Here is a 13,445-nt window from a genome sequence, read left to right as displayed (position 1 = left end):
CTTTCCTGGTGCCCTGCTGAGGTGAGGCTGCACCCGCTGCCGGCAAGCTGTGGGGCAAGCACATGATGGTGATTGCCCAGGCTGGGAGGCCAGGATGTGGTTGTGGCCTGGATCACAGCCCTGGCCCCCGGGCAAGATCACTGTGAGCGCAAGGGCTCCGACTTCCTTCCTGGCCAAGCCCAGGGACAAGAAGCAGTCTCGGAACGGGTCAGTGAATGGCTTCTCACTCCTGGAATTCCATAAAGATTACCTAGCAAACCATAAATTAGCCCTGCTTCTGGATTTCCAGTCAAGGCCTTGGACTTGCTGACCTGGCCTCTTGTTTCTTTCAGCACAGACATTGTGAAACTCCGACTTTTCCTGTTTTCTCCCTCCTTCTCCAACCCTAAAGGTTCTTTTGCTGGCCAGCCTCGCACAGCAGCTTTCCAAGCAACATTACCACAACGGTTTCTCCTTACAAATGTCAGAACCAACCTCCCCTGCTTACTCAGTGCCTGCAGACAGTTCATCTACTCTTTTCAGGAGGATGATGGAGTATTTGATGGTGGGAGCAAGGGTCAAACCTGGAGGAAAACATATTCGTTATGTGCTAAAGCATTATTCTCCCCACACTTCCCTCAGCTCACCTCACCACTGCCAAGGTAAGTGTGAAAATAGAGTAAATAAACCTGCTGCAAAACTCACACAGGCAGTGCTCTACCTCCCTTAGCTTTGGCCAGCTGCAAGCGTGCAACACGACTGTGTCCTCCCAGTGGTGGGACACCAATACAGCCTCTGCTCAGATGCTCCAGCTCCTTTTGATCACTTGCTTTGTCCTTCTGAGGCTGGGCAATGAGTGAAAGCAAATAGCTAAGAAGAACAGATGATGGGAAAGAAAGATTCCCTGGAAAGAATCTCCAGTTCCCATCAAGGATGTGGATTCTCCCATCACAATGTAGAGTCCCTCTGTTTCCCCTCCTGAGGACCATTTCTGCAAAAGACTTAAATTAAAAGACTCACCCATGCAAATCCCACTGTAGGCAGCACTGACCATGCCTGTTGTCATATCCTGCTTACCAACACCCCATGCCTCCAGCTTCCCTTGCTGGCTTGGGCATGCCCCAGAAGTGTCACAGCTCCCTGCAGCTTTCTCACTGCAGTTCCTATCACTGGATACCTAAAGCCCGTGAATAAATGAGTGATTTGTCTCAGATCTCATAGCTGGTAAGAAGAGTAGCTCTGGAGGCAGAGACATTCCAACAGGATTACGGTTAAGTGGTTAATAAGCTCTGATGAGGATCATTAGAATCTGAAAGGAAAAACAAAACAAAACAGAGGAAGGGGAAGTGGGAAAGGCAAGCTGGCTCTCGTCCTCAGCCCCATGGCATCCGCTACTGAACTATTCCACCGCTCAAAAACTGCAGCACCATACAAGTCCTCCCAGTGGCGTGCCTTTCCAGCCTTGTTCAGGCTAAGGGCTACATTTATTTCAGGCTCACACTGCAATTCCCATCCCTTTACACAAAGTTCTCTAGAAGAGAACTAATCCAGCTTGTACCGTCTTGGTTAACTGGGATGTCTTCTATCCTTTGCCAATTTGAGAGGGTCAAATGTGTTAACATTAGACAAATAATCCCCTTGCAATTCGAGCAGAATTTATCACATTTTCCAGTTCTTAAACCATGACAGAAAAATGATTGCAGGATAACTGTCCCCCAGACAGGCTTCTGGATCTGTTAAAACATTGCTCCTTGCAGCTAAGTGCCTAATTACTAATACAAAAAATATATATATCAGGTCAGTTTTCACAGCAGGACCAAAAGCTCTAGCTCTCCACTCAGAGAGGTGTTTGTACCTGTGGAATACCAGCAGAAACATCTTCATGCTGCTCTCATAGCAGATTTTCTGTAAGACCTCCACAGGTTCTGGCTGGGAGGAGGATGCCTGAACAGGACATGGTGCAGGGAAGCAGTCAGCTCATCTTGATCCTCTGTGTTCCTGTAGGTTTTGTTTTAACATGGTGAGAAAAAGGCACAAACAATGTTGACAGCTTCTTTACAGCATTTTCCAGAAGGCTGAAATGGGATTCAAGTGACAAACCTCTAAATTCCTATAAAGTTCTTCTGTATGCCATTGCAAATTAGGAATTTGCTGCCCAAACCACATATATTGAACTGGCCCCGATCCTGCCGCATTGACATTCTGATGTGTTTTCCTTTTACCCCATTTCATTCCCTTTTGCCAACTACAATTGTTACACATCTGTGAATCATGGCTTCCTAGTCGTCAAGGCTGACCCACTAATAACAGCATTATTTGCATTATAGTCAGCCTATTTTGCTAGACATTGTGCAAAAATGTAGAAAATGACAGACCTTGCCTCACAAAGCCTTCAATAGCATTAGAGATGTCTCTTCCCTCTAGCACAGAGGAGTGAGAGGTTCTTGAATTCATTCATGTTTGTTCAATGGTTATCTGGAAATGGTACATTGAGCATTAACTGATTTCTACACGGTGCCAAAAGACCACCCTTGTAACCAGTTTCCTCTCCCATCAGCATGGAAGTAATAAGCCTTGAATGCTGGGTCATCCTCTTGGTACAAGAGTGGGATGAGAAACGTGCTCTGCTGCTGCTTCAGCTCTCTCTGAAAGGTGCTGCTGGTGCCCAGGAGTTGCTCAGCATCTTCTCCCTTTGGAGAAAGCAGAAGGGCTGAAAAGCAGGGAGTGTTCATCACCGTGGCAAAGTGGGCATGGAAGTGTTTGAAGTTTCAGCAACATCAGGCTGAGCAATAAGAGATTTTGGTCATTTCTTCCCCTTGGAGAGCACAAACCTGGTAATGTAGATAGCTATGAGGAAAAAATGTTAACGTACTGATTCACTGAGTGCCATATGGAAAGAGAATTGTGCTTTCAAATTGAAATTTATACTCTTAAAAGTACAGCATAAGTTATTTATTGTCTAGTAGATGGAGCTAGGAAGCAGAGCAGTAGGTTTCTTTTTTTTCCTTCTTTTTTTTTTTTTTTTTCCTGTTTTATTTATTAATTTTTTTTTAATACCTAAGCCCACAGTCTGTCCATACTCAAAATATCAAAAAAAATCTCAAAGCTCTTAGAGGCCAGCTGCCTGTATGGCTGTGGAAGAATACCACAGGAGAGGCAACTTTTGCCTTCTCTCTTCTGCCCCTGAACTCTTTTTAAAACTATAATAATAATAATATATTAAATAGTTCTGAAGGTGTTCAGCACATTTTTTAAAGCAAATCAACCTTTAAAAAAAAAAAAACACAAATAAAAACTACTAGGACTACTGATAAGTGAATCCCCCCTAACTCCACAGAAAAAGGGTCATAACAGTGAGTAAAAGAGATGCACCCATCAGGATCTAACATCTGCTGAGATACTTGCTCTCCATGTTAGTCAGCTGAAAGCTTTTTGGGAGCAGCTACCAGGGGAGCAGAACCCCTCCAGGTGGGTAGCTGAGGACAAGGTGCCTCTCTGGAGCAGCCACTCCAGCCTGAGTTCAAGCCATGTCTGCCCACAAGGTAAAGCTTGGTCTCTTTTATGAAGGAAGATAAAATGGAAGGTCTGATCTCTGGTCTTAATTTCGAATTAAGTCTTATTTCCACTCTCCAGCTGAGAACATTCCCAAAGTAGACTTCTTCAGATTCCTAAACATCTCTCAAAATCCTCCCCCTCAGACCCTTCTCATGCCCTCTCCTTTTTCCTTGCTTTTCTCTCCTCTGTGGAAACCATCCACATCTCTGACACAACTTTCCTATATTAGGCAAAATAGCCTCAAAACTGGGTGCCGAGCACCTCGGAGAAGCGTCTCGTCGCCGATCAGTTACCACTGCCTACATACTTGAACCCAGAGGGATACGTCTCTTGCTGGCAGACTGCGGAGATTTGCTGAACCCCAGCCAAGAGGAGAGATGAGGCAAGGGGTGTTAAAAGCTACCGTCTCGCCTCTTCGTACACATCACACGCACGAGTGCCTTCAGCACCCAGGGCCCGGAGCCCAGACAATTCGCTGAAAGTCTAATGCATTTCAGATAAGGCTTTGACTATTACCTGGATTGACAGCCAGAGAATGGGAGGAAAAATCCCGGCTCCGGCCCACTCAGCCGAGCAGAAAGCATCCCAGTTCACAGGCTAACCTAGGTCAAGTGATTTGGCGCCTGCGGGGTATTAAAGCTATTTACCAGAGAGGAGAGGGAGGGAGGGAGCTGCACGATCTGAAGGGAGCCAACCCTCCTAGTGAAAATTATTTTTATTATTGTAATTCATGATATGTCCTGGCTCTGTGCCCACAGCCAGGGTTGGAAAGGCACCGTCTTTAGTAGAGACAATGAAACAATAAACAATATTTCTAAGCAATTCTTTTTTTTTTTTTTTTTTTTTTTTTTAAATCTCCATTTCACAACCCCACAGCTCATCTATTCACTTTGATTCTATGGGCCATCACCTGAAAGCTGGTCCACATCAAAGAGAGGTTTGGAACAGGGAGAGGTGATCCTGTTTATCTCCTTCCAAGGCTTCATTCCTGAGAATAAGCCTTACCTGCTAAAGCCAGGAGAGCACATCATCCTCTCCCCATCCAACTGCCAGGCCCAAAGGCAGGGAAGGGGCAGAGGTGGGCTGGGAGCTCCAGCCTGGTGGAAGCTACTCCATCGGTGTAAAGCTCCCACCTCCTCCAGGGCAATGTTCTTCTAGTAAGAAAAACAGAGGGGGAATTCCTCCTCGTGAAGCAGCTGGGCACAGCCTCTTTTGGAGCCTTAGCTGCCTTTCCCAGCACTTTTTGTCTTCCAGCTACCGTGCATCATCCCTGACTGTAAAGCAGCTGGCACTTCGGCCAGCTCTGTTCTCCACGTTATTTCCCAGCAGGGACACAGAGCTTGCCTTCAGTGTCCATCCAGGACTGGTGCCTCACACCAGGATGGGCGCTGCCTGTGCTGGGGGCAGCATCAGACTTGTGTGGGACCTAAACCCCTCTGCATGGTGCTCTGGGTGTGAGCAGATGGGGCTGGGATGCTCTGCACTCAGACTGGAGCCAGCACCAGCCCCGTGCCCATGTTGGGTCCCATGGTTTGGTCTGGGCAGGCACGCCACACAAGTACAACTGTCTCTAGAACATCTTGACTTTTCTCACCCTGCTTTTATTTTTACTTTCCACTTCTCCTTTATCTTTTTTTTTTCCCCTTTCTGCCTTGCTTGTTGGGAAATGTAATGTTCTGTGACCAACTTGCCCCCCACCTTTGCCCATCCCCTCCACCTCCTGTGCCCCTCTGCTCTTTGATCTGAAGATCAAAGTGAGAAAAGAGCACAAGCTGGAGACAGCAAGAAAACCAACGTGTACTTGGAGAAAGAGAACGTGTGCTTGGAGAAAAAGAAAAAAGAAACCACCCTCTCACAAAAAGGAGTAGTAACATCTATTCCTCCGCTTGTGGTGACACCACATGAAGTTCTGGTCCTCCATTCTCTGAACTCACCGTGAAAGTCTGACATATGAACCTGACCAACGAATGCACAGTTTCTGGAATATTTTGGGAAACCTCAGTTGTGGGAAACTACCCAAAAATTTATTTTTTAATCTGTTTGAACAATTTCTGCTGCAAGGCTCCCGTTCCATCACTTTGCTCCAGTACCAAAGCGCATCACTGAGTCAGCTGCCCCCCTCAGCAGAGGAAAACCAAGTCCCAGAGCACCCATTCTGCATTGGATCAGTGCTGCCTGGACAGCAGGCGTGCTGCAGCATGAACTATCAAAAGCACATCCCTGGTACTTGGGCTTCACCCTTACAAAACTCCCTTTTCAGTTCTGAACCTGCTTCTCTGAGGACTACGAGCCGGACTCTGTTCTCACACAGCACAGGTGCTCCACAGCAGCTTGAAAATCAATGACCAAAAGGCAGATTTCTAGGGGCTGTGGTGTATTAGACCAGGAACTTCATTTTCCAGTATCCCCTACAGTTATCCACAGCCCAGTGTCTCTGTTGAATGCCCTCAGAGCAGGTTAGGACAGCCTGTACCAGCAGCTACCGACAGCTGAGCCTCAGAGAAGGATGGGATGAGCAGGATGCTTCTCCACAGTGAGTTTTGGTGCAGACTATAGCATAATGCTTTGGAGCTCAAGTTCAGTTTCTGTGACGGAAAGGATAGTTTTGCCAGGCAAAGAGCCCAGACCTTTTTTTTTTTTTTTTTTTTTTTGGTGCAAATTGCCTGGCAATTAAAAAAAAAGAAAGGGGGAGGGAGGGTAAAATAAATGGCAGGGGGAGTGGATGTTGTCTGCTGCAAAACCAGGCTAAAAGCAGCATCCCCATGGGTCGCTAACTCACTGAGGCTGTCAGCACTGATCAGAATCAGTTGGTCACTCATCACAGGAAGGCAAACAGTCAGGCCACGGCACATCCTTGGGATCAACAGGCTAATTAGGATACCCGGTCTTACTCAGAGAAGCCTGCTATTAAATCCCCAGGAGCCCTGTTGAGCCATAACACCGTCCTCCAGCAACACCACGGAGAGACCCAAGGAGCAGCACCCCAAGGCCCCTCCACGACACACATTTGTGTTTCAGGAGGAGGAATAACTCATCTCTGACTGGAGAAGGGTGGTTAATTGGGCACCTCGTTTGCAAAAGGCCGCGGGTCGCCGCCGCAGCCTGGCCTGCTGTCCCGCTGGCGGGAGGCCAGCGCTGTCACTCAGCGCCAGCAGCCTCCCTGTCTGCGGCCTCCTCCGCCACCGCCGCGCTGACGGCCTGGCGCCTGGGCACCTGGGGGAGGACGCTCGGCGAGGCCCAATTTGTCTGGCTGCGAGGGAGGAGAAGCCAGGGGCGTGTTGGAGGACGCGGCCCAAAAGACTCAAGGGGACAGGCACAGGAGTGAAGGCAGGGAACGCTGCCTCCTTGCCCTGCGAGTCCCATGGGTCGAACACCAGGCCCTCTGTCTCTGTACACAGCTCCGTCTCCTCTCTCTCTCAACTCCTTCCTTTCTTTTTGCAGCTCCTGGCTTTGCACCTACTCTGTAAACAGTCTCTTGCCCAGCATGGCTAAGTGCATTTTTATCCAGCAGCTGGTAATTAGCTTATTGAGAACGAGACACTTTTATTCTGCTTCCTAGTGGCATCACCAAACTCCGTGTAGCTGTTGTATGCATGCTAGGGGTAACTGCGATGCTGCTTCCTTGCAAATCCCTCCAGCCAAATGTTACTGCAGCAGGACAGTTCACCTGTCTCCTTGTAAATCCTGCAGCTTTAGCCACGCCATCCTCACTGCTTTCTGCCAAGCTACGTCCTGCTTTTTTCAATCTAAATGACTAATTCTCCACACTGCTCCACATCACATTAAAAAGGCTTCACTCAGGGCTGTGTCTGCTTAAAACAAAACAAAGCCCAGGAAAAAGTGCTTCTAGCTAAAAGAAACATTCTTCCAATATTATATCACCATTCCTTTCCATCACATCTCACGTTACAGTTCCAAGGCACAGAACGAGAGCACATTTTACCTGTAAGCAGGAGACAGGTTGGCCTGATCGCCCACGAGTTCAGACACCCACGGCAGGGACAGGGCAGAGTTTCCTCTTTAACCAGGAGAGGAAAGGTGTGTTCAGGTGGAAATGCAGAGCAGGTACAAAGCTGAGACACTCCAAAAGATCTGGGGATGGAAGAGCAGAGCAAACTGTGCAGAGTTCTGCAGAGTACTGAGGATATAAGAAGGTGCCTTACACAAGGTACCTTCCTCTTGTTTAAACCTCCTATTTACTGCTTTATTTGCAAAGGTACTTTAGAGGACATCTCCTGTTTGGACAGAGCAGCCTTTCCCTCAAAAGGCTGTCAGTTTCTGTCACCTTGAATTAATTGAAACAATCACCCGTCAGCAAGCATTAACTCAGAGAGGTTAAGTCCGATTAGTGATCTGCCTGTTAATTCACCAGAAGACTTTTGTTTAATCTTATCTTCCAGCAAGGAATTTTTTGCAATCTTTCCATGGGAGTTTGCTACCAAACATGACCTTGGAAGTGCAGGAGAGGAAAGATCCTTACTCCATCATGAAAACAATTTAATTGACTCTCTCAAATGTTAACAATTAAGGACAGGGTAGGAACATACTCCTTTAGCTAGGAATCTGATAGAAAGTCCTTTTTCACCTTGAAAACTCTGTGGGGGTTTGGGGCACTCAGTGTTTTGATCCTGGCTCAGTGTAAATCCTGGTGGATTTAAACAATTCCAGACTAGAAAAACATCCACAGAGGCAGGCTGGCTTTAGCTGGTCTGACTCCCGTTCCTTCTATACCTTCCCAACTCAGCGTGTCGCATCTGACATGGCTGATGAATGGACAAGAGGATACTAAGAGTCTTGTCTTGCTTAGAAATCCATGTAAGCATTTAGATGCTCCTGCCCTTCCCTGGGACATGGTTGACACTCCAAACTGCTCTTATTCCAAGAACTGTCCTTTTTCTTGGCCACAAACCCAAATACTGAAGAAGGCTTGCCTGTTTCACCTGATGCCTGCTCACTATTGAGATGAGGATCTGAACCCCTCCTGTGGCTGAGAGCTAGCAGAGACCGAGGTACAAACCTGATGGCCGACGAAGAAGGGGCATGCTTCTCGCAGGGGGCCAGGTCTACACCCTAAACTCCTCCGAGCACCTTTTACTCAAGCAAATAGCTCACTCAGCCTCCGCAGGACTCAGCATGGAGTTTGTAGGGATGACTCACAGCAAGCACTGAAGGCTTATCGCTCGCGTGATGGATTGTGAGGCAGCGCGTTGGTTTGGGTAGCGGTGGAGGAGGCTGGAGCAGCCAGCCTTCCTGCAAAATCCATTTGTAGCTGTGGCTGGGGGCATGGTGTCAGGAGACAGCCTCCATGGCTGCAAGGAGGCAGCGGCACGTAGCCTCGTGCAAGACGCACGACCCGGTGCTCGCGTTGTGCCTGCGCGCCTCAGGTCATCTCGGGAAGCACCTGCTGTGTAGGTGCCAGACAGAGATGATATCAAATGAAACTTTGGCACCAAAATTGACATACTTCTGCAAAGCCAATTTACATTCCTTGCTCTGGGCTTCTGGAGCCAAAAGGAAAAAAAAGAAAAAAAAGAAAAAAAAAGAAAAAAAAGAGTACTTTGGATCCAAACCTGACTCCGTGGCTCCAGTTTGCCTAGCATAGTTTCCCTGGTATAATGTTAAATGAGGTTCTGGCTCACAGCACTGTGTCCTAGAAGAGTCCCCAGTGGGTATTGCAAAGTCTGTCATAAGAGCAGACTGGGAACAAGACAGCAGTTATGAGATTGTGATGAAAAATGGTCTATTTGTTGCATTGCCCAACTCTGTTCCCATCTTTGTCCTCAAGGGCTTCCTTGCAGACTCTGTGATTTGCTTTTTTTCTTTAATGATGTTGGTTTGGAAAAGAGACTCCTTTTTTTCCACTCTCCTGACACACGCTCCACACAATCCGTCCTTCCCTCTCTCCAGCATTACACCTTCTTTCAGCCGGAATCCTCAGAGGGGCAGATCAGCAGAGCCACAGCCTTAGAGGTCAAGCAGCATCAAGCAATACCTGAAGGTCTGTTATTACCAAATCCACCTATCGAAAACAGAGTTGCAGATAACTTGCATTTTCCGGTCTTGAATTTTCCCTATTATACTCTGAGTTATTGCTTATATATTCACAAGGGTGGCTTGAGAAGCCCCAGCAGCTTGCTGCACACACACTGCCCAAGGATAGCCAACAAAGGGCAGCAGGGATGCAACCTGGCTTCTCTCTTGATCTTTCAGCATCAGTCGCAAGCATCCAGAATCCATTTCCTCCTTCTACCAGTAGCTAGCAGCCTGGCAAGCCACCACTCCCACTACAAATCAGAAATCAATAACCCAGCATTGGGTTATTTTCATATAATACTGATGTAATAGGATCAAATAATACACTATATTACCAACACATACTACAACACAATATATTCATTTGCCAGCTTGGTTTGTCTTTTGCAGTTGCTTCACAGAGGCACCATCTCAGTGTAACACTATATTAACACAAGTCATTTAACAACATAAATATTTCCCAATGTTTAGGCTTCTCGTGCAGACCTGGCAGAGAGCTACGCACGTGCTTGGCAAGGGTCAGACCAGCTTACGGACCTGCAGGAGGAGGTCTCTGTTTCTCCAGTTTTGCCCTGGGAGTGCTGTTCCCTCCGACTGCCTTCCACAGCACCCTGAGCTCTAGCAGATGCTGAAAACATCTCTGAAAGAGTAAGACTTGTTCTCTGCTCAGGAGACACATGAGGAGCTACAAAGCTCCTTTAGAAAATCTGGTCTGTGGGAGCCATTTCAGCCAGCCCTTAGCATCATAACGTTAGCCTGCTATGCCTTTTGAGAGTAGAATGAGCTTTTAAAGCAAGGTGCTTAAGAAATCAGACTTCTGTTTTTATTGGAGTCCATTGAAGTCAGAAGCAGCCAGAATTAAATTAACTTGATTTTTTCAAAAGGCTCACCCCCTTGGCCTCCGCAGTTTCTACCCAAAGCAAATATGTTCAGGCTATAAGGCTGGGCTGAAATGAAGGTAATGCTCATTAGAGTATAAAGGCTTCACCTTTATGGGTAAGGCAGCAGAGAAATAACACCAAACTGATTATTTAAAAGCTGCATTAAACTTGTTTCTTTATTGATTCTCTTCTCTGAGGTCCTGATCAGGCAAATACTTCTGCAGGTGTGTAATTGAAGGCCCTGAGAAGTGCCAGGCAGTTAATTATTTGCAGGAATGGGGAGCCTTTTGTGGCAGCTAAATAATGAAATATAAATCTGCAAGCCTGTCAGTGAATAGGCAGCTCTCCCTTCATTGACTGCTCAAGGCAGCTTCCACTGGCAACAAAAAGCAGTGTAAGTAAATGCAGAAGATTTCAGAGCCTTTTCCCATCTGGTCACTCAGGGCAGGGTTATCCTCATTGTTTCTTCTGCAGTTTTCCTTTCTGGGCAGGAGCATTTCAAACCTTGGCTGCTGATGTGGGTTTAGGATTAAAACTGACCTTGTTAATCCTCCTTACTACAAAAATAACTCTGCTTATCTACACTTGGGTTGCTTTTCTCAAGGCAGCCAGAGCCAGTCCTGCTTTGCTTGGGAGAGCCCTTCTGGAAATACACCCAGTGGCTCCTGGGGCTTGAATTGTGTTGCTTCTGGGCTCTCACCCATGCAGATTTGGGACTGTTCACCTCCAGGAAGGGTTATTCCCATCTTTGGTGGGTCCTCATGTGCAGCTGAATTTTCTAAATGCTTCGTTTTAAATGCGTTTCTAAATGCACCCAAAAGGTAGGCAGCATTGAGCTTAGTTTAATAATAGTTTCTGACAACTGCACTTAGCTCTCTTGAAAGCAATGAACCAGACATATGCAGAAAAGATGCTAGACCATCAAAATGAGAAACACAATGCAAGGAGAAGGAGCATCATTCCTGTCTCACCACAGGAGATTCGGCATCGCACGCTCCTTTCTTCTGGCTAGAAGCTGTTTCAAACCAATCTGCTGTCAGGAGCAGCAGTTAAACAACCCAGAAGAATGAACAGCCACGGCATGCAGTGTCCTGGGCTGCAGTGCTGTAACCACGGGGTTCGACTGGGGTTTCTTTTATGCTTGTGCTCTCTAGCATGACTTTAAAAGCCTAAGGCAGATGGGGGGTGGCTGCAGGGAAGAAGAAAGCACTCCTCCTGCTCAGACAGCCAGACTTGACAAAAGCCTCGTGGGCAAGCACTCGTGGCAAGTCACTCCAGCATGTGGCTCACAGCAGCACTCAGGCTCTGGTACGATCACCAGCCGCGTCCTGCAACATCCTTCCCGTTCCCCCCATACACCTCCCCAGCCAGCTCCTGCTGCAGGCACTTTGGCAAAAGGGGTCCCATGTCCCTCTTTGTGCCTGTTCCCAACTCTGTCAGAGTAGGGTAAAAACCACCACGCGTTTATTCTTTAGAGGCCTGGGGTTTCCCTCTTCTCACTTTAATTACAAATGGAAGAAAGAGGAACAGCCTCCTCTGGGGTTACTTCTTCAAGATAAGCCAAGGAGCTTTCCCTGCACGTCATCATTCCCTTCACTCCTCTCTCCAGAGCCTTCCCTACATCACAGCAGAGTGCTCACCACATCAGATAATCCATGAGAAGCATCCAGTGGGAGAAATTTAGGCTGTTTCTTTCTGGGGGGGGGGGAATGCATTTACAGGAAACCACCAAGCATCCCCCAGGAAAAGAAAGCACCGCTCAGTAAAACCAGGCTTGGAAGCAGAAGATCAGATGCGGGATCTTTGCTTTCTTTCCCTACCCCCAGCCTCCTCCAGCAAAGCCTCAAAGGAGACCTGGCAGGAGGGATCACTTTACACGTGTTTTCTCAAGGCAATCCTGAGCCTTTCTGGGTCACCACTAATTTAGGCAATGAGAGGTGACTTCCCTGCTGCCTCTACCCATCATCTCCATCCCTTTCCTAGCCAGCCAGTCTCACTCCTGGCTACCAACCATCACAGCAGAAAGGACCAAAGGGAGCCAGAAGAAGGAGATAAGGGATATGTGCAGAGCACAGCCTTGTCTTGAGCTCTGCAGCACTTCCAATCAACTTCTCTGTGCATTCTCAGTGCTTTCTGGCTGTGTGTTGCTCAGATTTTCATGCGTGGGATGTTTTAAACAAGGCACTCTGGGTTCTGAAAGCTGGATCCTGTTTTCTCTCTCCTGTCCTCCTTTTCTCGTGAGGCATATGAATACCTTCAAAGACGTTTGTGACAGAAAGGCAGTAACCAACAACCTAGAAAGAAGTAAGATGGCCTGATTGAAATCACCAAACAGGTGACCTCAGGCATCCTGCCTCCCATGGTTAATGGGAAAAGACTGAGTTTTTAATGCAGGGAGGTGGGAAAGCCAGTTCCTAAAACCCCAGGACAAGACTGGAGCCCACACAGGGTGAAACAAGTCCATGCAGAAGGCAAGCTAGCATGGCTCCACAGCTCTGCCACTTGTGCAACAGGAGAACTGCTGGATCCTCAGCAGCCAGGGCCTGCAACACAAACCAAGGGGTTCTCAGCACAAGCATCAGCTCCGTGCTATACGCTGCAGCTTCGTTCAGGTCATTAAGTTGTGTGCAGCAGTCCCCGGGCAAGGCTGCCTGCAGCACAAGGACACGGGAAGCAGGAACCTGGCCGCAGCTGGAAGCAGTCATTTTTTCCATCCCCCCCCCCCCCCCCCCCCCCCCCCCCCCCCCTCCTTTTGGGCCTGATATAACTACAGAGCGTCTTTAGCGAATGCTCCCACCAAGTTTGCAGAGTCAAAACAGCACATTCCTATGGCCCAAAATGCCTGTGTGACTCCGCTGGGCACGAGAGGAGGGGGGGAAACATGAGCAAGGCTGGGCTGAGCCGGGCCAGCTGGAGGGAGGGAGCTGGTCTCAGTGGTCCAGTGGAGACAGAGCTCGTCTGGCACGGCCCCTCCTGGAGATGAGCACCACAGCGGGT

Source organism: Aythya fuligula, chromosome 21, assembly GCF_009819795.1.
Source record: "Aythya fuligula isolate bAytFul2 chromosome 21, bAytFul2.pri, whole genome shotgun sequence".
Classification (NCBI taxonomy): domain Eukaryota; kingdom Metazoa; phylum Chordata; class Aves; order Anseriformes; family Anatidae; genus Aythya; species Aythya fuligula.
Note: the sequence above shows the minus strand (reverse complement) of the source record.